Source organism: Rousettus aegyptiacus, unplaced genomic scaffold, assembly GCF_014176215.1.
Source record: "Rousettus aegyptiacus isolate mRouAeg1 unplaced genomic scaffold, mRouAeg1.p scaffold_m13_p_1, whole genome shotgun sequence".
Taxonomy (NCBI): Eukaryota; Metazoa; Chordata; class Mammalia; order Chiroptera; family Pteropodidae; genus Rousettus; species Rousettus aegyptiacus.
In genome coordinates this window covers 96,587,582-96,612,799 of record NW_023416284.1, presented here as the reverse complement: position 1 = coordinate 96,612,799, position 25,218 = coordinate 96,587,582, and the positions used below count along the sequence as shown (strand labels likewise).

At 38.0% G+C, this 25,218-nt stretch overlaps 1 protein-coding gene and 1 long non-coding RNA gene across 9 annotated transcripts in view; one reads left to right on the top strand and one right to left on the bottom strand.

The window, feature by feature from the left end:
- Positions 1-25,218, top strand: part of KIF6 (kinesin family member 6) — a 353,330-nt gene that overhangs the window by 218,835 nt on the left and 109,277 nt on the right. The window lies entirely within an intron of this gene.
- Positions 1-25,218, bottom strand: part of LOC107515464 — a 76,872-nt gene that overhangs the window by 1,144 nt on the left and 50,510 nt on the right. The window contains exon 3 of the long non-coding RNA XR_001598015.2: positions 18,968-19,072. This is a non-coding gene — a long non-coding RNA (uncharacterized LOC107515464). The remainder of the gene's footprint in view (positions 1-18,967; positions 19,073-25,218) is intronic.

Sequence of the window (25,218 nt, the reverse complement as noted above, 5' to 3'; positions counted from 1 at the left end):
GAGGGTCAAATATATGGTGATGGAAGGAGTTGGACTTTGCATGGTGAACACACAATGAATAAACAGATGATGTATTATTGAATTGTACACTTGAAACCTATATAATTTTATTAACAGGTGTCGCTTCAATAAATTTAATTTAAAAAATGAAAAATTTTTAAGTTAAAACAATTTTAAAATATAGAATATGTTAACCCTGAAATAGGTAATATTGGTAATATCTTTATTAACCCATTATTTTACCTGCTTAGCATTTAGCTGGCCTTCACATCCTGGCCTAAACATCATAGCCTACATATAACTAAAGATTTTTAAATATTTCAAACTCTCAGTGAACCTCAGCAATCCAGAGTGGCTGGATATTTTTTCAGACATCTGTGAGAAACATATGCTCTGTCAAGCCAGGGAGAAGAACAGTTTCTTGGGGGCTTAGGTTACATCTTGTGTTCAGTGAAGCACATCAGAATCATTTACATAGTGGAGCCATATTTGATTGTTTTCTTTCTTATTCTTCTATAATTTTGTGGGGGTTTTCCCCCCTATTTTTATAATAATAAAATAAATCTGCAATAAACAAGAAGAATTCAACCAAAATTAATTAATTAATTAATTAATTAATTAATGTGAATATTGTAAATTTTTAAAAACACATCTCTTTAAACATTCCCTTGCCAAAGATTCCCCTCCTTCAGTTATTACCTATTTTCAGAAGTTGGCTTTTCTACAGAGTCATCCAGAAATAATATGAAACCTCTTAGGAAGTATACATCTATTTTATTTCCAAGGATTGGATTTTCCAAAGACCAAATAAAGAACAGAAGTGGGTGATATTGTCATGGTCCTGGATCAAAACTCAAATGAATTTTCCATGAAGAAAATTATTCATTGAAAATGATGCATCCTGAGTTTTCTTTCATACTCAGGTTACCAGATTAATCAGTGAAACTCTTGAGCAGAGGGGACAATAAAACTAAAAATCAAGTTAGAGATAAATATACCTAGTGTCCTAACCCTGATTTCTATTCCATTTTGAACCCATAAATTAAGTACAATTATTCATTCTATATTGGTGGAGAACGAAAATTTCAAGATAAGGGAAATTTGCAAAACACTGAAGCTTACCTACTTTTTATTTCAACCAATTTTGATAAACATCAATCTAAACAATCAATTGCATACTACTCTGTCAGTGTAAGGAGAGTATAATATTATGCAATATTTAGCCTCTTTCTGATATGTAGGGCCCTGTGTCCTGAACTCAAAAACATCCATATATGGACAAATAATTTTTGACAAAAGTAGCCAAAAACATACACTGGAGAAAGGAAAGCCTCTTCAATAAATGGTGCTGGGAAAACTGGAGAGCCACCTGCAAAAGAATTAAACTAGACTATTGTCTATCACGACACACCAAAATTAACTCAAAATGGATTAAGGACCTGAATATAAGACCTGAAACAATAAAATGCATCGAAGAAAACATAGGAACGAAACTCAAGGACTTTGGACTCAAAGAGGAATTTTTGAATTTGATCTCAAAAGCAAGGGAAGTAAAAGCAAAAAATTAATGGATGGGACTACATCAAACTAAAAAGCTTCTGCTCAGTAAAAGAAATTGTCAACAAGGTAAAGAGACAACCATCCGAATGGGAAAATATGTTTGCAAGCAACGGCTCCAAAAAAGGCCAAATATTCCTAAAATACCATGAACTCATACAACTCAATAACAACAACAAAAAAAAACAAACAATCCAATCAAAAAATGGGCAGAGGACCTGAACAGACACTTCTCCCTGGAGAACATACAAATGGCCTACAAACATATAAAAAGATGCTCAACATCGCTAACTATTATGGAAATACAAATCAAAACTACAATGAGATACCATCTCACCCCTGTTAGAATAGCTATAATGAAAGCACAAGTAATAACAAGTGTTGGAGAAGATGCGGAGAAAAAGGAACCCCCATACACTGCTGGTGGGACTGCAAATTGGTATAGCCACTATGGAAAACAGTATGGAGATTCCTCAAAAAACTAAGAATTGATCTACCATATGATCCAGCATTCTCTCTACTGGGTATTTACCCCAAAGACTTGAAGACTGATATCCGAAAATATATCTGCACACCAATGTTCATAGCAGCATTATTCACAGTAGCCAGGACATGGAAGCAACCAAAGTGTTCTACAATAGATGATTGGCTAAAGAAGCTGTGGTACATATATATAATGGAATATTACTCAGCCGTAAGAAGAGATGAAATACTTCCATTTGCAACAACATGGATGGACCTTGAAATAATCATACTAAGCAAAATAAGCCAGACAGAAAAGGTTGAAAGTCACATGATATCGCTTATATGTGGGATATAAACCTAAAAGCAACAAATGAACAGGACAAACAAACCGAGCCTCAGGGACATAGACAATGGACTAGTGGTTACCAGAGGGGAGGGGGGAGGTAAATGGGAGTAAAATAAATTTAAATCCTTTCTTCAATTAAACGAATAAACATTTTAAAAAATTAAAATTAATAAACATCTACAGAGGAGCACATTTTTGTGGATTTTACCTCCAAGAGCTCTACCACATTCTCACAGTGAATATGAGAGAAAAATTCCCAGATACTCTGGCAAGAGGAGAAGAAAAGGGACATTTTGAAATATACCAGAGCATTCTGTTCTTAACAAGTTCTGCCATCATGGGAAACAATTAACCAGAACCTAACCTGCTGGGATTTTATCAGAGCCTAAATGACCTGGAGGAAAGGAAATACCCAACCCCAGCCCCCTCTGTCTTCCATGTGGGAAAGGGAAATAACTAACTCCAGACCACTCTAGGCATCTGTCCTACATAGGGGATAGGTAGAGGCAGGAACTTAGAAGCATGTGTGAAGATGGCAGTCCAGAGGTACAGGCTCACAAAAAGACTGAGACCTAATCATATGAGTATAGAATGCTTTCCCTCTCCCCACACCTTACCACCATATTACTAGAGGCCTATTTAGAGCAGTTGCTTTTACCCAGTACATCATGTCTGGCTATCAAGAAAATATCACAAGACATACTAAAAGATGGGAAAAAGGGGGGAGGAAGGTTAAAAGAAACAAGCCAGACACCTAACAAAACTAGAAACAGATATGGCAGGGATGTTGGAATTATCTAGCCAGGAATTTAAAACAGCCATGATTAATATACTAAGGGCTCTAATGGATAAAGTAGCATGCATGCAAGAAGAGATGGGCAATGTAAGCAGATAGACAGAAATTCTAAAACTAAAAAGTGCAAAGAAAAAAGACTGAAGAAATAGAACAAAGTATCCAGGAACTGAAGGACAGCTGCAAAAGGTGTAACATATGTATAACAGGAATACCAGAAGGAAAAGAGAGAAAGGAACACAGAAATTATTTGGAACAGTAGTGATTGGGAATCTCTCCCAAATTAGTGTCAGACACCAAACCACAGATCCTGGAAGCTCAGAGAACAGACAAACAAACCCTGAGAATTAATAAGTGACTATCACGATGTTGCAGGATACAAAATTAACATATAAAAAGTCAATGGCTTTCCTATATACCAAGCATGAACACGTGGAATTGGAATTAAATATACAATTCCTTACATTAGCATCCAAAACAATGAAATACTTAGTTATAAATCTAACAAAATAAGTACAGGATCTCTATAAATAGAGCTATAAAACTCTAATGAAAAAAATAGAACTATATAAATGGAAAGAGATTCTATGTTCATGGGTAGGAAGACTCAATATTGTCCAGATGTCAGTTCTTCCCAACTCGATCTATAGATTCAATGCAATTCCAATCAAAACTCTAAAAACTTATTTTGCGTATATGGATAAACTAATTTTAAAGTGTATATGGAGAGGCAAAAGACCCAAAATACTCAACACAATATTGAAGAACAAAGTTGGAAGACTGACTCTACTCAAATTCGAGAGTTAATAAAGCTACAGTAGTCAAGACAGTGTGGTATTGGTGAAAGAACAGACAAATAAACCAATGGAAAAGAAGAGGGAGCCCAAAAATAAGCCCATATGAATATAGTCAACTGATGTTTGGTAAATGAGCAAAGGCAATACAATGGAAAAGAGATAGTCTTTTCAACAAATGGTGCTAGAACGACTGGTCATCCACATGTGAAAAAATGAATTTAGACACAAAATAACTCCTCACACACAAAAAATAATAACTTAAAATGGACCACAGACCTAAATGTAAAACACAAAACTATAAAACTCCTAGAAGAGAACAAAGGATAAAACCTAGAAGACCTATGGTTTGATGATAGCTTTTTAGATAAAACAGAATTGATAAACTGGACTTCTAAAATTAAAAACATCTGATCTCTGAAAGACACTGTCAAGCATCTGAAAGGAGAAGCCACGGACTGGGAGTAAACATTTGTAAAGACACAGCTGATAAAGCACTGTTATCTAAAATATACAAAGAACTCTTAAAAATCAACAATTAGGAAACAAACAACTCAATTAAAAAATGGGTCAAAGACCTTAACAGAAACCTCACCAAAGAAGATACATAGATGGCAAATAAACATCTGAAAAGACGATTCACATCAAACCATCAGGGAAATGCAAGTTGGAACTACAATAAGATAACACTTACACACCTAGTAGAATGCCCAAAATCCAGAACACCAGCAACACCAAATGCTGCATAAGGAGCAACAGGAACCCATTCATTACTAGTAGTCATGCAAAATGATACAGCCACTTTAGAAGACAGTTTGACAGGTTCTTTCAAGATTAAGCATACTCTTACCATACATACTATCCAACAATCACAGTCCTTGATTTTTTTAGCCAAAGGAGTTGAAAATGTATGTCTACACAAACACCCGCACACAGATGTTTATAGCAACTTTATTCATAATTTCTAAAACTTGGAAGCAACCAAGGTGTCCTTCAAAAAGTGAATGGATAAATGAACTGTGGTACATGCAGACAATGGAGTATTAGGCAGTGCTAAAAGGAAATGAACTATCAAGCCACAAAAAGACGTTGAAGAAACTTAAATACATATTGCTAAATGAAAGAAGCCAATCTGAAAAGATTACATGCTATATAATTCTAACTATATGACATTCTGAAAAAGGCAAAACTACGGAGACAGTAAAATGTCCAGTGGTTGCCGAGGGTTGTGGGAAGGGAGGAATAAATAGGCAGAGCATAGAGGATTTTTAGGATAATGAAATTACTCTGTATGATACTATAATGGTGGATACATATTATACGTTTGTCCAAAACCATGGAATGTACAACATCAAGAGTGAACCTATGGACTTTGGGTACTAATTATGTGTCAGTTCAGGGCCATCAATTGTAATAAATGTGCCACTTCGGTGAGGGGTGTTGATAATGGAAGAGGCTGTGCATATACAGGGGCATGGGGTATATGGGAGATCTCTACTATACCTACTGCTGTTTTTCTATGAACCCAAACTGCTCTAAAAAATAAAGTCTGTTAAAAAAAAAAAAAAGACTATTGGTTATGGCAATAGGGAGGCAGTGGGTAACCTCAGAAGAGCAGTTTCATTGAGGTGCTGAGTATAGAAACCAGACTGCAGTGAAATGAGGTGTGAAGAGTAGTTGAGGAAATGGAGCCAAGGAACACTGACAGCATTTCCAAGAGTTTGCTTGTGAAGGGGAAGATGCAAGTTAGAGGGCTGGAAGGGTAGGGTACAAGGAGGAATTTATTGCTACCGTGTTAAGATGCAGTGCTCTCAGACATAGATGCTAAGTGCCTCATGTACTAGGATTCCTCGGCTTTAGGATGTGTCAGCAATATCAGTGGTTTCATATTAAAATGGAAGAAGTAGAAAGCTATGTATTTACAACTTACTCCACTTTCCTTGATGTTCATTCATTCCTCAGAAAGGCCATACCATATCCTCTCAAGACCAGAGTAAATATACAAGAAAAACCTCCCTTTCCTAGAAACGTAATAGTTCATTTGGGAGGACTACAGGGATATGAATTATTTAGACCTTTTTTTCTTGAGCTGGTCCCCAGATGTGCTGGAAGAGGATGTTTACTATTCTCTCACCTCTCCCGATGGCATTCAGGGTCAGGACATCTGAGGGCCTCTGGATAACCTGCAGCCATCACAGGTACACATTTAGTAAACAGATGTGGCTCCATGAATAAAGGACCTGTACAGAGACCACAGATAAGTAGAACCCAAAATGTGGAGTGCCCAGCCCTGTCCATGTGACCAGTGTCCTTGCCCAGAAAGGGTATGGTAGATCCATGTGCATAGCTGGCACAGAGGACAGGGAGTGCTCAATATCATGGCCAGACAAGAAGGCAGGGAGAAGGCTGGGTGTGGGCCAGAGGCACAATGGAAAGAAAGGTCAGAGCGTCAGAGGAGGAAGCAAAAATAGGTGGTCAGCAAATGCAGCTGCTCCGCCCACAGCAGAGCCTTCCCTGGGAAGAGGTGGGATCCTGTGCTGAGTAGACTGCTTCAAGGAGGAAACGTGGAGACTGTAAAAGATACCAGGGGAAAAGAAGAACAGGAGAAAAGGAAATGAAAACAGAAGAGAGGGGTGTCACGTTTCTTTTGGCATTTAAAACACTTCCAGATTGCATCCTGAAATCTTGCTAGCCCAAGAATTGCAGACTTCTGGCAAACTCAAGGCCTTAGATTTGGCATCCCTGGTGTTGTAATATCAAATCACAGCTCAATGTTAAGTTTTATTATTCGACATGAATTAAAAGGTCAAGGAGGAAAAGAGCTCCGTGGTGTTCCATTAAAGGAAAAATCTGATCATCTTAAAGAAATATGATCTTAAAGGAGCCCACGTTAAAAAGGTCAGTATATAAAGGAATATGGGCAGTTAGTGCCTGTTACTCCCTTGGAACTGCTTATGCATGCTGGGGAGGGTATTCATGAATGGAGTTAACACTTTTCTACAAACGTTTCACTTACAGGCAATAGTGGGAACATCTGTTAGTAGATGGTTACCCACGTGGGTGAAAAATTACATATCATTCCTTTTCCTTCCCCAAAATCTGTTGTTTTCTAAACCTGACCCTGCGAGTGTACATCTTCCACATCACCTGGGGAGTACGCAAAGATACTCCTCTGAATCAAACTCCTTGGTGTCACAAGTCTTCGTTTATTTTTCTCTGTGTTCTTCAGAATGCATAATTCATAATCATCCTTAGGTAATCTCCAGGATAGTCATCTGATGGACTCCAGTTTAAAGTGTTTAGCGACAAGTTCACCAGGATACACATTGGATGTTCTGATATGACCAATCCAGATTTTCCTGCAGAGAAGTCTGTGACCTCCTATGTCATTGATAGGAGGTGCCAGAAAGGCTTAGGGTTGTACTTATCCAAATCATACAATTCAGCCACCTGTCAGACTGTGAGCTGTTGTTAACTGCATTGATCTTGCATTCATATCAAATTGCTCTTATATTTCTGAACCTTTGACCTCAAACCCTGAAGTTCCCTCTCTGCCTCCTTACCCGCTTTTCTCTTAGATCTGATAACCCAACTCCTGGCCCTACCCTACTCTCTGCTCTATAATCCCGTTCAACTTCCCTGCCACCAGTCTGTGGGCAGTGGACATATTTTGCATGCATTTGATCCTTTTCACTTTATGGAGGCTTGTTTTATAGTCTATAGTCTGTCCTGGAGAATGTTGCACTTGAGAAGAATATATATTTTTCTGGTTTTGAATAGTGTTCTATGATGTCTGTTAAGTCTAGTTAATTTATAGTGTAGATCAAATCTCCCATTCCCTCGTTGATCTTCTTTAGTCGTTCTATCCATTTTTGGATGTGGCATATTGAAATCTTCAAATATTATTTTTGAATTATCTATTTCTTTTTTTAAGTCTATCAAGAGTTTGCTTCATCTTTCTTGTGGCTCTATTGTTAGATGTTTATAAGTAATCGTTTCATCTTACTGATGGATTAATCGTTTCATCATTCTAAAATGTCTCTTTTTATCTCTAGTAACATTTTGTTGTTGTCGTTTTATTTTAAAGTCTATTTGGTCTTATATTAGTATAACCCCTTTAGCTTTCTTATGGTTGAACTTTGCATGATTTACCTTTTCTATCCTTTTACTTTCAATCTATTCATACCTTTAAATGTAAAGCATGTATCGTAGCAAATAGTTGGTTCTTATTCTTTTGATCCCATTTGATAATCTCTGCTTTTTTATCAGATTGTTTAATCCACTTACACTTTATGCTATTATTGCTATAGTTGGATTTATATCTGCCATTATAATTTTTGATTTCTATGTATTGTGTTTTTGCTGTTCCTCTCTTCCTCTTTAACTGCTTTAGTTTAAGTGAATCTTTTCTAGTGTATCATTTTAATTTTTAAAAATTTTTTTACCATTTATTTTTGAGTAATTTTCTTATTGGTTACTTGGCCTTAAAATATGCATTTTAACTTTATCAGAATCTACTTCAGATATATACTAATTAATTCTGATGAGATATAAAAATGTTAATTCTATGTAGCTCTATTTCATCTTTGCTTTTTGTGCTATTATTGATATACATATTACATTTTTATGTGTTACAAGCCCAACGATGCATTGTTATAATTATTCCTTTACATAACTTTATGTATTTTAAAGGAGCTGAGAGAAAAAAGGAGAGCAATTATATATTTATAGAGTTATTTTATATTTCTGATTTACCACTTCTGGTTCTCTTCATTTATTCTATGGATTCAAGTTACCATCTGGTGTAACTTGGTAATTTTTTACTTCAATACATCTCTGCTCCCACCTACCTCCTTTGTGCTGTTATTGTTAACTGTATTAAATTTCTACATGTTCTAAGCCACACAATACACTTACATACATATTGTTTTATATGGCTGCCTTTAAAATCAGTAAAAATAGGAAATATGCAATATAATGTATTTTATAATTACCTTTACTGGTACTCTTTATTTTCTTATATGGATTTGAACTGATGTTTGGAGTCATTTGTGTTTGGCCTAAAGAAATTACTTAAGTATTTCTCGTAAGGCAGATTTTCTAGCAATGAATTCTCTTCACGTCTATTTCAGAATTTCTTTACTTCATCTTAATTTTTGCAAAATAGATTTGCTGGACATAAGTTCTTGGTTGACAGTTGTATTTTTCTTTCAGGACTTTGAATATATCATCCTACTGCTTTCTGGCCTCCATTTCTTCACATTTCTAAGGAAAAGTGAGCTTTTAATCTTACTGGGTTTCCCTTGTACATGACACGTCATTTTTCTCTTGCTGCTTTCATAATTTTCAGTCTTCAGCTTTCGTTTTGACAATGATATAGCTGGCTATGGATCTTGCTTCTCAGATGTATAGGTTATTGTTTTTCATCAAATTTGGGAAGTTTCCAGCATTATTTCTTTGAATATTTTTCTGCTCTTTCCTCTTCTCCTTCTAGTCCTTCCCTTACATGTATGTTTATGCTTAATGGTGTCTACATTTCTGTGAAGCTCTATTCATTTTTTTCTGCGTTTATTTTTCTCCGTGTTCTTCAGAATGCATAATTCGTAATGATCTATCTTAAATTTACTCATTCTTTCTTCTGCCAGTTCAAAAGTACTGTTGAGACCTTTCAGCAAATTTTCATTTAGGTTATTGTACTTTTCCACTGAAGAATTTCCCTTTAATTCTTTTTCATAATTTTTTCTTGTTATTGATAGTCTCTATTGCATCATGCCTACCTTTAATACTTGAAGTTTGGTTTCTTTTGCCCTTTTAAAACATACTTATAATAGCTGGTTTGAAGTCTTAATCTACTAAGCTGACATCTGTACTCTCTAATACAGGCAGTTTCTGTTTACTTCTTTCCTGTGTATGGGTCAGACTATCCTTTTGCTTTGCATTTCTCATTATTCTTTGTTTTAAATTGGATAGTTTAGATAATACATTGTAGCAACTCTGGATACTGACTTCTACCATCCACCCACAGGGCCTGTTGTCATTTGCTTGTTTATTTGTTTAGTGATTTGGCTGGACAGTGAAGTCTGTTTCCTCTGCAGTGTGTAGCCTCTGATGTTACTCTTTAGAGGACACAGTTCTGGACATGTGCACAGTCACCCTGTGATGGCAGTGGTTTTAGAAGGCCTCTCTTTGACTGTTTCCCTGATCTCTCTATTAACTTGTCTGCCTCTGTTAGTATCATGCCTAGCTGTTAGCCTCCACTAATTGACAGGTAATAACTGTTGTTTTCAACAATGTCTGAGCACAAAGTGTTCCACAGTCTGATACAATTAAATCCAGCCCCTTTACAGGATTAGTCTTTGAGTCCAGTCTTCAAGGCTTGTTCCAACCTCAGGAGGGCTCTTATTAGCTGTCTCTTTCCCTGGTTCTCTGTTAAACTTCTATCTGGTCTCTATTAAATTTAAGTGTGTTTAGTTTGTTGCCTTCATGGAGCTACCAGTCTCCTCTGAATTACTTGGCACCAAAATCTCCATTGTTTCAGTAGCACACTTAGACATGAACTTCTCCATGCTTTCTGTTCAAAATAAAGTCAGTTACCTTGGGGAGAACTATGAAGCTCTCTATTGTTATTGCTATTCCTGCCTCTTCCTCTAAGCCAAACTTCCAAACTGCTCCGGAGCTGAGGGTGGGGACAGTGGTCTGCTTCTCTTGAGGTAACACTCCAAATTTATGAGCGAGGAGCTTGCCAGGGGCAGTAACCTCTGCCTGCTCACTTTGCCTCTCCCGGTATGGGCCCATTAGTTTATGAGCAAACTGGGGCAAAGGCAATAAGGACCCAGTATTCTTGTCTTGAAACACCTGGGGTAAAGCTTCTACTTTAAAAGTAGGCTGCTCCAGACTTCTCATCTGCTCTCACCTGAAATAAAAGTTATGCAGCACAGAGCTGTAGATCCTAAGAAATTCTGACAGCCCACCTTCCTAGGGAGATACTATAAGCCTAGGCTGGGAGCTATAGGTAAAGAGGGTCTTATGTTCTAATCTGCACTCACCCAAAGTAGAGCTTCTATCACCCTGAGTTAGAGGATGAGGAGGGGATGGTGCCTGGTTCAAACGCTCACTGTTCTTACCAAGATTTAGCACCTTTTTTTGAAAAAATAATTTTGCATTTGCTGTATATCCTTAAGATAATTTCCAGAGATGTTAATTTTTAAAAATACATATTTTTCACTAGCTATGGTTGTTTTGCTGGTGAGAGAGCCCTCTGAGCTCCTCACACCAACATTTTGGAAATACCAACTCCCTTATCTTTGATTTTTAACTAATGAACCAGCAGTATGTTCTTCCAGGAAGTCTAGAAGAGTTTTTGTACCCAGTGCTTTCTGGTTGGATTGATGAAAGGAAGGAAGGAAGGAAAGCTGTCTTATTGTCACACAAAATAACTGTTTATCAGAAAAATCTTCCTCTGCCACTATATTTATGTATTCAGCAAACATGAGTGAGTGCCACACATATGTGAGGCTTTGTGCTAGTCCTGAAGTACAAAGGCCTGAGATCGAGGTTTTCACAGACAAGTCAAAGAGATGGACAAAAGAGCCGCTGCCATGTAATGTGGCAGGGGATGAGGGAGGCGTGTGGAGAGTGCTGTGCCAAAGAGAGGATGCAGTGACATTCTTCCTGGAGGAATTAGGGTGGGTTTCAGCAGCAGCAACGTTTCAGCTACCCCTTGAAATTAATTCATCATATACAGATGATGGAGAAGAACATTCAAGGAATAGAGGATAGCATGGTCAAAAAGAACAGAGGCATGCAAAAGCTTGGTATGTATGAAATGCTTAGAGGACTTCAAGTTGTTGAGTGTAGTTAGAACACAACATGCACTGTGTGGTGGGGAGTGGCAGAAGGAAAGTTTCTTAGAGAGAAACGATCATATTTATTTTAGAAGAATACTCCTGGCGAGCATAAAGAGAGTGTCAGAATAGATCAGAGAGGCAAATTAGGAAGGTAAGAGGTACAGTTGTTTAGTCATGAGACGATGAGGGTTTGAACCAAGTGGTGCTGGGGATGAAGAAGAGGTAGTAGTAGAGCTCCCTATGACAGGAAATCAAAAGGTCTTTGTGACCAATTAATGCCAGTGATATGGAAGGAGTCAAGGATGATTCAGAGGCTTCACATTTGGCAACTGTTTTTTTTACTGTTGCCTCTTGATGATAAAATTATTGCTTTGATTTTTGGAGAGAATTGTCCACAATTCTTCATTTACTAAAGATGTATCTGTGTCACACTATGTAGTTACATCCGACCTTCATCCTTGCCCTCTCTTGATAACTTCATGGCCGATTATACTAGCAATCAAAGAATAAAGCTGCCTCCTTCGAGGCTCATACATACCTAGTGTATGACATCTCTGTTCAACTATGGAAGCAGCAAAGTGAGTCCATGGCTTCTTTTGGAAATGAGGAAAACTTTGCCATATGGTGATGCCAGAAATATTTGGAAAGTGGGCTACTAGGAAAGAAGTCCTGACCAATTAAAAAGTATGCATATATCTGGTAACTCCCATTCACAATTTTGCTCTAGTAGCTAACAAGCACAAAGCCTGGTTTTTACATAGCTTTCTTTTGCTATAAACTGAGACAGTCATGCTTTCAGTAACCCAAAGTATATTAACGAGAGTAAAAATTATCAATATAAAAAGGCAATTCTTGAAAGGTCTTTGATCCACATTCTAGGCGTATTCCTGCACTGAATTCAACAAACTGCAATGATCTCCTTCATGCAGAACACCAGTGGGCTTCTTTGGAGTCTTGTTAGCATCAGCCCAGCTCCACTGAATGGTGCCTATAAACATTCCACCTGGCTTGGCCTAGCCACCTCAGCCTGCTTGTATACAAGCTGAGTCAAGGCAAGCTGCCAAGTGATGGCCTGACTAGGCTGGGGAGGAAGAGGCTAGCAGCTATTTTGTATTCCAGATTCTACTTTTAACCAAATGCTCAAAATTTTCAATTATAGAAGAATAGCTGTGTGAGATAAAGGAACATTAGATGCAAAAGTAGAGACAACTTCTTTGGAACCCTTAAGTTAGTGCACAACTTTATACTTAACACACTGGCTAATCTAAAGCAACTTTTGGACTAAATTGAGATCGTTTTTTTTTTTTCCAAAAAGAAGGTAAGCCTCCCACATGCACAGAGGTTCTCTCATCCTCCAGATACTGAGCAGCCAACATAAATATGTTTTCATTTAGCCTGGAAATGTAGATGGTGTCCAAATGCCTGATAGTCTATCTTATTAATCAAAGCTGACCAACATTACCTACTCCTTGCTGCTCAGCTCTGAGTATAAGAATAGTCTTATCTCATATCCAACTTCCAAAGCTGACCAGACCTCTTAAAGTGCAACAGATGGTCAAGAAGAAGCAGCACCCAGTTTGCCAGCTCTAGACTTCCTGCTCTTGGCCCACCATGCTGGCCCCTGCCACCTTATCAGACCACGAAACACATAAAAACATAAATATGACAAGCTACAAACCGCTAAAGTCATAAACTTGGACAAAAATTGAGATATGTGAAATATGAAAAAAAGAGATAGTGGGAGATTATTGGAATGACAGTTTAGGTAAAATTTAAAAAGGGCAATTGATTTGACAAGAAAATGAACAATGGCTCAGTGGGAGAGAGGCAGGTTGTCTATGGGAAAGAGCGAGCCTATTTGGCTAGGACGTGAAACACCAGCTGGAGGGTAGAGGCAGGTGAAGAATGACAGCACCTGACAGGGTCCAAGAGTTGGAATTTTCATTTAATACAACAGTCACTGTGGGGAATCAGAAAAGAGAAGTGATGATATAAAAATATAGCCGAAAAAGTTAAAGAATGGCCGTCTGATGGCATATCATGCAATTATTTTTAAATACTTCTTAAGAATTTTTAATTACACGGGAAATGTTTCCTGATGCAATGAGAAATGAAAAAAAGATGAATGCAAGTTTTGTTTATAATACAATTTCAATTATGTTACATAGATCTAAACATACATAGAAAGTCTGGGAGAAAATAAACTAAAATAGAGTTATTATCTCTTGGTAGTCAGATTAGAGATATTTTTTTAGCGTCATTTATTTATTTATTTTTAATTAAGTTTATTGAGGTAACATTAGTTAGTACAATTAAATAATTTTCAGGTGTATATTGTAATTGGACATCTGTATATTCTATTGTGTTTACCACCCAAAGTCCACTTTCCTTCAACTGCCATATATATATTTGATCCCCTTATTTCTTTTAAAATTTATTTTGAATATTCTACAAAGGATATATTATTTTAAAATATATTTTAAAAATTACATGTTATTTTAAAAATAGTATCAGAGGAATTTGATTGGATGTTAGGTTGAGAGGGATGAGGCTGGAGGCAGACTGCAAAGTATTCAAGCTGTAAGTCGGAGGCCTGGTCTCACACTAGGGGAGTGAGATCAAGGAGAGAAAACAGGGGAGCTTAGTTCAGAGGAATAACAGAAAGGACACCATGAGGTTAGGTGTTACGTATTCAAAGAGATGAAAATAGAAACCAAATGTCAGAGGAAGGACAAAGGTGCTACCTAGTAATTAAGTTGAAAGTAGAGAGGACTAGGCAAAACTCAATTCAATGTGGTTCTTTTGTTTTAGGTGTTTATGGGGTATAAAAGTTAGGCCAAGGACTTCCTATTTGACATATTAACACAGGAGCCCTTAATAGGTTTTCTCAATGAGGGCTTTAGTTTTCTGGGTTTTCTTTAATGTTAAACATCTGATCTATGCTGAAGACCCAGTCTTGATACCTCCAGCTCTATAACTAATCATTTAGTTAACAAATATTTACTGAATATTTTCTCTGTAAAAGTTCCCCCAAAATGACATATATACAGACTACTATAGAAAAGACATAATGTGATAAGCTTCATAAGACAAGGACAGCTATATTACTCTGGGCTTCTTAGTTGCATTATCTAGTGGGTGCTCTATTTTCTGACTTTACCCCATCTCTGCAAATGTATTATTGTTCTTCGACATGTACCTCTGTCCTACTCAGGCTGCCTATTGTCCCTTTTATTAATGTGCCATACTCATTGTATCAATTAGGAATACTTTCAGCTGTAAGTATTATCTAATACTGACTTAAGTTATAGGGACAGACATTGTTTTCTTATCAAGAAGTTCAAAGGAAGGCAATCTCAAGAGTTGGCCCAACATTCTCAGTGATTGTCATCAGGGTATCAGGTTATTACTTCATCATACCTAGCGTATTCATTTTTTATTTTTATGTGATGTGCTTCTTGGTGACAAATGTCTATCTGCTCTAGCTCCAGGCAGGCATCACATAATATCCACATTCAAAGCAAGAAAAAGAAGGAAAGAATGGTGATGGCAAATTCCATTTTCGAGTTTGTCCCTTTATTAGGAAAGCAAAAGACTTTCTAGAAGACCACTCCTAACTTTGTCGTACATTTTCTTTGGCCAAAATGTATCACACAGCCATGCTAAGGAAGGCTGGTAACATGAATATGTGGCTCTTCCAGCCTCCAGAGATGCACTGTCCAATTTGGTGCCCACTAGCTAAGTGTGACTATTGAGTACTTGAAATGTGGTTAGTGCAACTGAGTGTATAAATTTCTAAATTTATGTAATTTTAATGAATTTAATTTAAATGTAAAAATAGAAGCCATAAAAAACATTTTCCGTTAGATATACTTCAGTGTTTTGGTAAGACTATATTGCGTTTTAATCATTACATGACACAAAATATTATTGTATTATAGTACACATGTCAACAGGCACACACATGGTTTCTAATAGTACACATAAATATTTCATTAACCAGCTTTATCAATATGGAGGCAAATATTAAGGACGGTATTTTTTTGGCACTCATTTTGTTTATTGGACAACCTTTAAGGATATTTAGAAAATTGTAAATTTTATGAAACATAAACATTGATCATGTTTTCCACGTCAATTCAGTGTCTAGATTGAGATGTGCTATATAAGTAAATAATATGGAGTATGCAACCTAGATCCCTTGCGTGTTCCGTTCACAATAGGGTTCGAACTCCTATAAGAATCTAATGCCTAATGATCTGAGGTGGAGCTGAGGTGGTGATGCTAGCGCTGGGGATTAGCTGCAAATATGGATGAAGCTTCACTCACTCACCCACCGCTCACCTCCTGCTGTGTGGCCTGGTTCCTAACAGGCCATGGACCAGTACTATAGGTACCAGCTGGGGACCCGTGGCCTAAATGGTAAAGTGTATGTGCTTTGTAACCACCACTGCCAACTTCCAGCCTGAGGAAGGACTGACTGTGTGAGCAGTTCCAAAGCCTCTGAGCTCATGGCTCCCTGTGGATACCTCCCATGTACCACCACTGTGACTAGTTAGTGAGGAGGGGGCTTCTCGATCCCTCTGCCACAGTTAGAACAGTATAAGGGATGCAGCAGAGGCCAAAGACTGAGTGACAAACTCCAGAGAGTCGATGGGGGACATTACCAAATCATTCTCAAAGGTGGCGTCATTTGCTCTTGGGGAGAGGTGGGACCAAGACAAGGGCAACAGCTGGAAGGCAAAAAGGACAAGCTTGGTTCTCAGTAGCCATAGTGATCTGTCTTGAAGGGGCCATCACGAGACATGCCCAAGTGCTGGTCCCGCTTCTCAGTCAGCTTCACATTCAGCTTTCCCAGGTAGGCTTCAGCTACTACTTCATCCAGTTTCTTGGGCAGGAAGTAGGCCCCAAAGCAAGGGTTTTGTTTTTTTTTTTAATAATAAAGATTATTAAAAAATAATAAGAAAATCATTCAGTCACAGCAGCCGACTGTGTGAGATTTATTGTGCCACTTGAATAGCAGCATTCATATTTTTATTAGTTTGAAAAATGTAGAACCATTATCTCTTTTAATATTGACTCTCTGCCATTCAATATTCTTTGTAAACTCTTATTAGACATCCATTGGACCTTATTAACCTATCTTTCACATCTTGATCTTTCATGTTTTTCATCTCATTAGATGTCTGTGCTGCATTTTTAGTGATTTTCTCAGATGGGTCTTATTTCCTTTGCTTTTGAGTCTTTGTATCAAGGAGTACCTGAAGCCAACATTGTCTTTGCATTTGTCAATTACCTGAACTAATATAATTCATTTTTTAAAAGCCAGATTACATTTCAGGTTTCCATTATTTGCAACTCAAGAATTCTAATAAAAACTCACACAGCTAGTTAGTCATCATGTCCCATCAGAATGTCTACTAAATTTAACGCTTCCTTTCCATTCCCACTGATCTCATTGTCAGTTACACCGCTTAGATAGGCAAGCAGCGTGGCAGCCACTAAAGGAGGCTTACGCTGAACAGTCAGAGACATAGAAGAATAAGGAGGGAACTCTGCCAAGATGCCAGAGAAGAAAATTGTAATAATTAAGGAATATTCGAACACTACAGACAGGCCAAGAGGTAAGAAAACTGAAAAATGTGCACTAAATTACCAGTTAAGAGACGATAGCTGACTGTTATATGCTGCCTTTACTTTTCATGGCTGTTACTGATTCATTACCAATTACAGTGATTAACAGAAAGCATAGAAGATGGACATTCCAAAAATATTGAGTGATTAATTTATTTTATTTTAGGGGTTTGGGAACATATGAAAATAGCCATTTTCATATGTAACCATGGTTTCTATGGAAGGGACTGGAAATAATATATTCGAGAAATATGCAAGGCAGTTTTAAGTTGAAAGTAATTTGGAAAGGATGTAAAATTTGTAAATCAGAGAATTTAACCCAGAGCCAAGTTACCCGGGTAGCTTATGAAATTTTCTACAGTAGTAGAGATGAGTGGGCAGCTATTTAAAGGGATTAATTAGAAATTTTAAATCATTCTTCCAAAAATTATAGAGTTGAACCAGTTCACTCCGAGCCCATTTTTCCTTATTGTAGTCCTGGGAAGTGTTAATCATGCCCAAGGCGTCAGAGAAAAACTCATCTTTTCAGATCAGTTACTACTCTTGCAACTGACAAAGGGGTAATGATCATTTCAAATGTTTCCTCAGCCAAAGACCATTAATACAGCAGGTGTTCTCGGGAGAAGACTGTATAACAGACAGCCTTGCCATTCTTCCTCCACCACAGACTCATCACCAGATCACATTTATTTACTCTGATTGCTGTGTCTATCAGTCCATCTGTCTAAATAACTATCTTTGGGCAACTCAAAGGCATCTATCATCACTGACTCTTTTGTAGGTTAAGTCAACCCAAAGAAATCTATTTCTTTTTTGACCTCAATTCCAGGAGGTCCAAGTTGGAATGCGGGCAGGGAAGACTATCCAGGAATCATAGCATTATAGGAATTTTATGCTATTGGCTGCAAAAGTTGGTTTTGCATCTGTTCTGAAATGAATTTTCCTGATTGTTTGCTTTCTGTGCCATCTTTGCTATTTATTTTGTTGCTTGGCTCACACTGGGCCCGAGCTTGATTTTGGTCCATGCGTCTGGAAAGCATAGTGCCGTACGTTCACCTTCCACACATCCTGCTCTTTTAATAAAACTGTTCCTTTTTTTTTTTTTTAACAGAATAGCTGATCCCAGTATTTGGTACCAGGGCAAAAACTGATAATTTGCTTAAAATGAGTCACTTTTGCACCAGACAGGGAGCCCCATGACTCATAATTGCAAGTTCAAAGACTGGCTATTTGTAACAAGAGGAAGCCCCGCCTGAGGGGCTTTCAGTCTGCTCGCTCTTTTCATTCTTTATGTCTAGAGAGCAAATTATCACCCAAGGCAACCCGCAGCTCATGAGTGAACCCATGAAGTGAAAGGCAGCTTTTGGAGCTTAGGCAGAGAGGACAGTCTATCTGCCCAGCCGTGTGAACTACAAACAGTTAACCAGGTCTTACAGCATCTTGCAGTGAACATTTTCTACCACAGAAGAATGCCAATCTAAGAAGCTTTTTAGCAAATCAAATTTAGATTCTTCTTCATTATTCTACTTACCTTTTAGCACCCTTTCCTTCTTCCTCCTCTTCCTACCACTATAGCAGATGGTGGCAATCAGGGCCCCATGCCCTTGGCATTGTTTTCCACAATCCAGTTCTGCTTCTAGATTAAAGCAAAGACAGAATTTAAAAAAAAAAAAAAAAAAAAAAAAAAAACTAAAACTAAACAGTGAAGGAAGAAATCAGACACAAGCTATGACTGAGAGAAAAGCTATTCATGAAGACACAGCAGAGAGAAAGGAAGATAAACACAAGTAGGAGCTACAAGGCCAGCAGTAGATGGAACAAATCTGTAGTTTCCATTGGATGGCTCAAGAGTAGGGAAACCCCAGCATCACTGAAGTTTGGGAAAAGGATACTGGTGGTCACGTCTAATGTGTGTGTGTCGTACTCCAAACAAATAGGCACTACCCAAATAGGGTGTGCCTAGTCCCCAGTCAGGCACGCCTTACAAAGAACATCTCCCTGGAATCAGAAAGATATGATGGAGGACAGTGAAACACAGCAGAGAGATTAGAGTAGGGACTGTGGAGGTAGAAGGACCTAGATCTGAGGAGAAATTGCTGGGAAAGACCCAAGGTAAATAAGGGGATATGATTTGAGCTGTGGTTTCCGAATCGGTTTAATTATTTTACATAAGGGGAACATTTAAATCTGATGCTAAAAAGCAGGCCTTTGGTGACTTCGCTTACCATCAGCCATCAAGCAAGGCTTTTCTTGGAGTTTTTTGGCAGCATTAATTATTTTACATGCAACAAAATATTTTTATTACTACAGATCTGAGAACTCAAAATAGTATAATCTATTCTGGGGTTTGAGGAGATACAATTTACTTAGAGCACTCGCAGGACTTTATACCACTGTCCCATCTCTTATTACCCCTGATCCTTTCCTATCTTATTATACAAGTTTAGGAAGAAACACAAGCACTTACCCAGGACCCACTGTGAACAAGTCGCAGTGTTGTGCTCTTTCCACATTGCAATCCCTTTTAATTTCTCAAACGGCCCTATGAAGTAGACATTACTAGCCCATTCGATGAATAAGAAAACTGAGGATACCATTTATTTGCAGGCTTATGAATGAAGAGAGGTTTCTCTGTAGTTTCTGATAGATAACTCATGGGCCACACTGTACTGCTATGTGACCAGTCATCTAAGACATTTCCTTCTCATCTACCCAGTGTTGATAAACAACTCATAAGAAGTTGGGTTCTTCCTTTCCTTCACTATGCATTATTGATCACCTATTATGTGCCCGGACATGCTAAGTGTTTATACCACACCTTCCGGAACCCTCTTCAGTTAAGTTTTTATCTACCGGAATGCCCTGCACACATTTAACAACCTGATCATTCCCCTTTCACAGACCTGTATGGATGTTTTCTCCTTGACCCAGTCCTTCTGAGATGCAACACCTTAACATCCCTTCCCCATCGCCACCCCCAACACTCCCACCTCCACTACATACAAACACACACACACATACATGTACACATACAAGTATCATTATTTCCATTTCACACAGGAGAACTAAGCAATTGAGGAATTAAGCGACTTATTCAAGATCATACCCTGGTAGGGTGCATTTTTATAACTGTTGTTTCTTATAAGCATTGCTGAGAACTGCCATAAGGGAGCAATCTGGCTTCCTAGAAAGCAAGATCTTTAACTCAGAAACTCCCTCTAGGAATCTAGCCTACAGAAATAATCCAAAATGTCTTTTTACAAATATCGCTTTTTCAGAGAGACTTTCTTCTAATCTCGCTAAGGAAAATAGCCTCCCCTGTTATCCATGTCTTACATATCCCTTATTTGCATTATCTCTCTTCATAGAGCTAATTAATAGTATGTATTTATTTGCTTCTCTTGTCTGTCACCCTCATCAGAATGTAAGCTCTTCAAAGAAATATGCCTTTGTTCATCAACCCCAAGAACAGTAACTGGGATATAGTAAGGACTCAGTAACGACTTGTTATGTTAATTAATTAGCTAATTAATTAACTTTGGAATAAAATTTATACATTGATATGTTTACTGCAGCCTTATTTACATAGCGTATCTATCTGTCTAAATGTAAAAGTCCAAAATACTAGGGAATGGACAGTAATGATAAATATTACACAACAATAAAAACAATCTTAAAGAATTTAATGACAGAAAAAAGATTATGAGATAATGTTCAGTAAAATAAATAGGCTACAAAATTGTATATACATTATTATCTTAAATGTGCAGTAAAACAAAGCATAGAAAAAGTTGAAGATGGAGGGATTTTGAATGATGAGTGATTCTCTTCCTGCTTCTTTACGCCTTTCTTTGATTCATAAAATTTTTGCAATGGACAAGCTATACCTTGATAATTAAGAAAAGTAAAGTAATACTTCATACCTGTTCCAGTCTCATAAGGCAAAGATATGGGGGTTTAAAACTTTAGGACTTACATTCGACATCAACAACTATATTTCTCTCTAATTCTTATAGGATAATACATCTATGAACGAAAAATTCTTCAGAAACTTTCCTGGATGGCTTAATATAAATGGTTCATAATGGTAAATTACTTCTTTCTGTTGAAGATGTGCAAATACCAGACACAGATATTAACTCGGCTGACCCTGTAAGCATTCTGAAGTGGTGATAGATATCCCCAAAGATTCTTACTTCTCTGTCACAGAAATGGAAGCTCTTGCCAGAAAAAGGAAAAAGAACTGTTCTCACAAGCCCCATTATCATTTAGAAATAATTACTTATAGGTGTAATATGCAGAAAATAAAAACAAAGAAAAATAAACAAGCACAAAAGCGAAAACCAAGTAAAAGAGGGATAGCAGAAGCATGACGAGGCAACGAGGTTAATTGGGAGATTGATTAGCAAGGGCCTGTGGAAGTTGACTCAGGCCAGGCTCCTGGGAAAAAAGGGGCACTTTTATAATTCTAATTGTGGGTGCCGATGTGAGTTAGCATCTTCACAGGAGAGCAGTTTAGGCTTGATATGGAAGGCAGGGGTAAGGGTGCAAATCTTATACCTATTAGGTGGACCTATTTTCAGTAGAATTGTAGCACACCCCCACCCCTCCTTTTCTTTCTTTTTTTCCTCCAGCACTGGAGAAGAAGCAGTGAACAAGACAGAAATGCCTTTGCGGAATATTCATTCTACTCAATACATACGTTCATAGTTTCAGATAGTGACAAAAGCTAGGAAGGATATTAAACAGAATACTGGAGGAGGAAATAATTAGGGTGAAGTGGGGACCAAAAGAGGTGACATGTGAGTGGAGAAGTGAATAGTTCATTGATAGTCATAAAGATTCAGAGACAGAACATTTCAGACAGAAGAAACAAACAGGTGTAAAGGCCCAGAGGTAGGAATATGATTAACACATTTGAGATGCTGAAAGAAGGCCAGGAAGCTGAGAAGGTAGGAGCAAAGATCCGGGCAGGGCTTGAGGAGGGAGAGATGATGTGAGGCCTATCAGACCGAGATGCTAGGGGATTGTTCAGGAGCCATAGAGAACCACTGGAGTTTAAAGCAGAGGTGGGACATGACTGTGTTCTTAAAAAGTCACTCAGTTTGCTATGTGGAGAATATGTTGTAGGAGGGAAAAATGGGAGCCGGCAATGTAATTTGGAGATATTCCAGGTGAGGAATGGCAGTGACTTAGGTTAGTATAAAAAAAGAAACAGAGAAGCAAAGAGGTATAAGACATATTTTTAAAGGATTGCCGACATGACCTGCTCGTGGGGCTGCTGTGGGATTAAGGAATCATGGAAAGTCCTAGAATTTTTTGCTTGAGCCAGTGGTACCATTTACTGATATGGAAACAATCCAGGGAAACAGCTTGGGGTAGAATTTAGAATGGAGTTTAAAATTAAAGGTTCTGTTTGAGGCATGTTAAGTTTGAGATGCCAAGTAGAAATTCAAGTCGAGATTTCAAGTAGGCTATTAAATGTCCCAATCTGGGCCTCAACGGAGAGGTCAGAGCTAAAGGTATAAATTGTGGAGCCATTGGGTGTATAATACATATTAAAGCTATGAGACTAAATGAAATCACCTGTTGAAAGAGAAGAGTGCCCAGGACTGAACCCTATTGCACTACAACATTTGGAGGTTAGAAGAAGAAGCCAGGCAAGCAGGAGTAGAACCGAGGGGGAGTAATGTCACAGAAGGCCAAGGAAGGAAGTGTTTCAAGCAAAAAGGAGGGGTCAGCTGTATCAAACGCTGCTATGCATTGATCAGTATAGACTAGGTTATATTCTGGTAATAATTAACAGTAATCTCAGTAGCTTATGATAACAGAAGTTATTTCTCATTTGTACTACATGTACGATGTGGGTCAGAAGGGTAGGAGCTCTGGTCCACAGTCACCAGGGACCCAGGATGACGTAAATTCTATTTCTGGAATGGCACCACTCAGCAGATTGAGAGAAGAGAAAGCATGGAGAATCGCACAGCAGCTCTTCAGTGCTTTAGCCGGAAAATAACTCACACCACTGCTGCTCATAGCCTGCTGGCCAGAACCAGTCACATACACTTCCCTAACTGCAGGGAACCTAGGACAGAATGGAAGCAGGTGACTTTACTGCTCTACCATTTACTGAGAGGTTAACTAAAATAAGAACAGAACACGGACTGTCAGTTTTGGCAAGTTGGTTTTGGCAACGCTGAGATCATTGGGGATGTCCAAAGGACAATTTAAATGGGGTAGAGGAGATGACGCTCCACTGGGCTGCATCGAAGAGAGAATGACAGGTGGGGGGATAAAGATGCTGAATATAGACAACTCTGCCGAGGCATTTTCTATGAAAAAGGACCAGAGGAATAGAAAGATAACTGGAAGATTAATAGGGTGAAGGGAGGATATTGTTAAGACGGTATTTTTTTTTTCTTCCCTGAGTATCTAAATGTCCCTAGGCCTCCTACTCTGCCATCCCACTATAAATAATGATTTGGTCTCCTATTTCACCAGTGAAACCAAGGCAAGTGAACATGAATGTTTTAACATTCCATCTTGTACCTATAAATTCAAATATATCTACATCTAATTCAACCAATTCGACATGGATTTTAAAACATGATTTTGTGCTGATGGAAGTAATTTAAGGAAGAAGGGGAAATCGCTCAGGCAAGGAATAAGAAGACGCGCAGGAGAGGAGTTTAGGAACCACAGCCCAGATGAAGGGGTTGGGCTGTGATAAGGTGGTGGGTATTTGTCCTTTTGGAACCAGAAGGAAATCCTGGACTGTGGGTGAAGCTACCAATAGACATGGTGTTGGGAAGATGAGGAATCCCATCTTGTTGCATTTATTTTTCTCCATGAGATGAGGTTGTTACTGTAGAATGAGCCTGGCTGGTGTGGTCGGGAAGCAGAGAACACAAAAGCAGTAGAGCCAACCTGACAGTTTAAGCCACTCACTCTCCCTACATTACTACCCCATAATTCTCAACTACCTTAAGAATTCTCCTACTGTGCTTAAGTAGTTTTTGTACTCCAAACTGCTTGCTGTGGGTAGTTTTTAGATGACTCATTATTACTTATGATAATAACAATAATTCATTTTTACACTTTCACTTTTTATTGTATATTCCCTATTTAGTCATTCATTCTCTCGGAGACGTTTACATAAATGAGTCATAGTTGCCATTCTGTTTTCTTTATTTTTACCATAAAACGTACACAGAAAATTGCATTAGAGCTATATGTACAGTTAACAAATACTGCTTTTAAGAAAAACAAGTTAACTAGAGATATCCTGGCTCATTCATTCATTCTACAAACCTTGTCTGGAGTGTCTACTATGTTTCAGGCACTAAGCTTGGTGCTGGAGCTATAAACATATACAGCAAAATTACATGCATTTCGAAGTTCATGGCCTGAGGGGTGCGGAAGATGGGCAAGTGAAACGGTTGTAGAAATACATCATTGCAAAGGTATCCGGCAGTTCCAAAATGGAGATGTGCACAGCATGTTACCTCCTCTTATTAACCCTTCTCAATAACATTAAGATACAAGAGTTCTTATTAGCTTTATTTAACAGGTGAGGAGCCTGAAACTTAAAGCAATTTAAATGGCAGATCCTAAGTCATACAGCTTATAAGCAAAAACCAGCACTCATACCCATGCCTTCCAACAACAAATTCTATTTCCTTTCTCTCACCACTGGACAAGAATAATAGAAGAGTAGCCTGAGATTACATTCTAAAGCAAATATTCAGTCATTTGAGGGAGGGAGAATTGCTTGACAAGCCT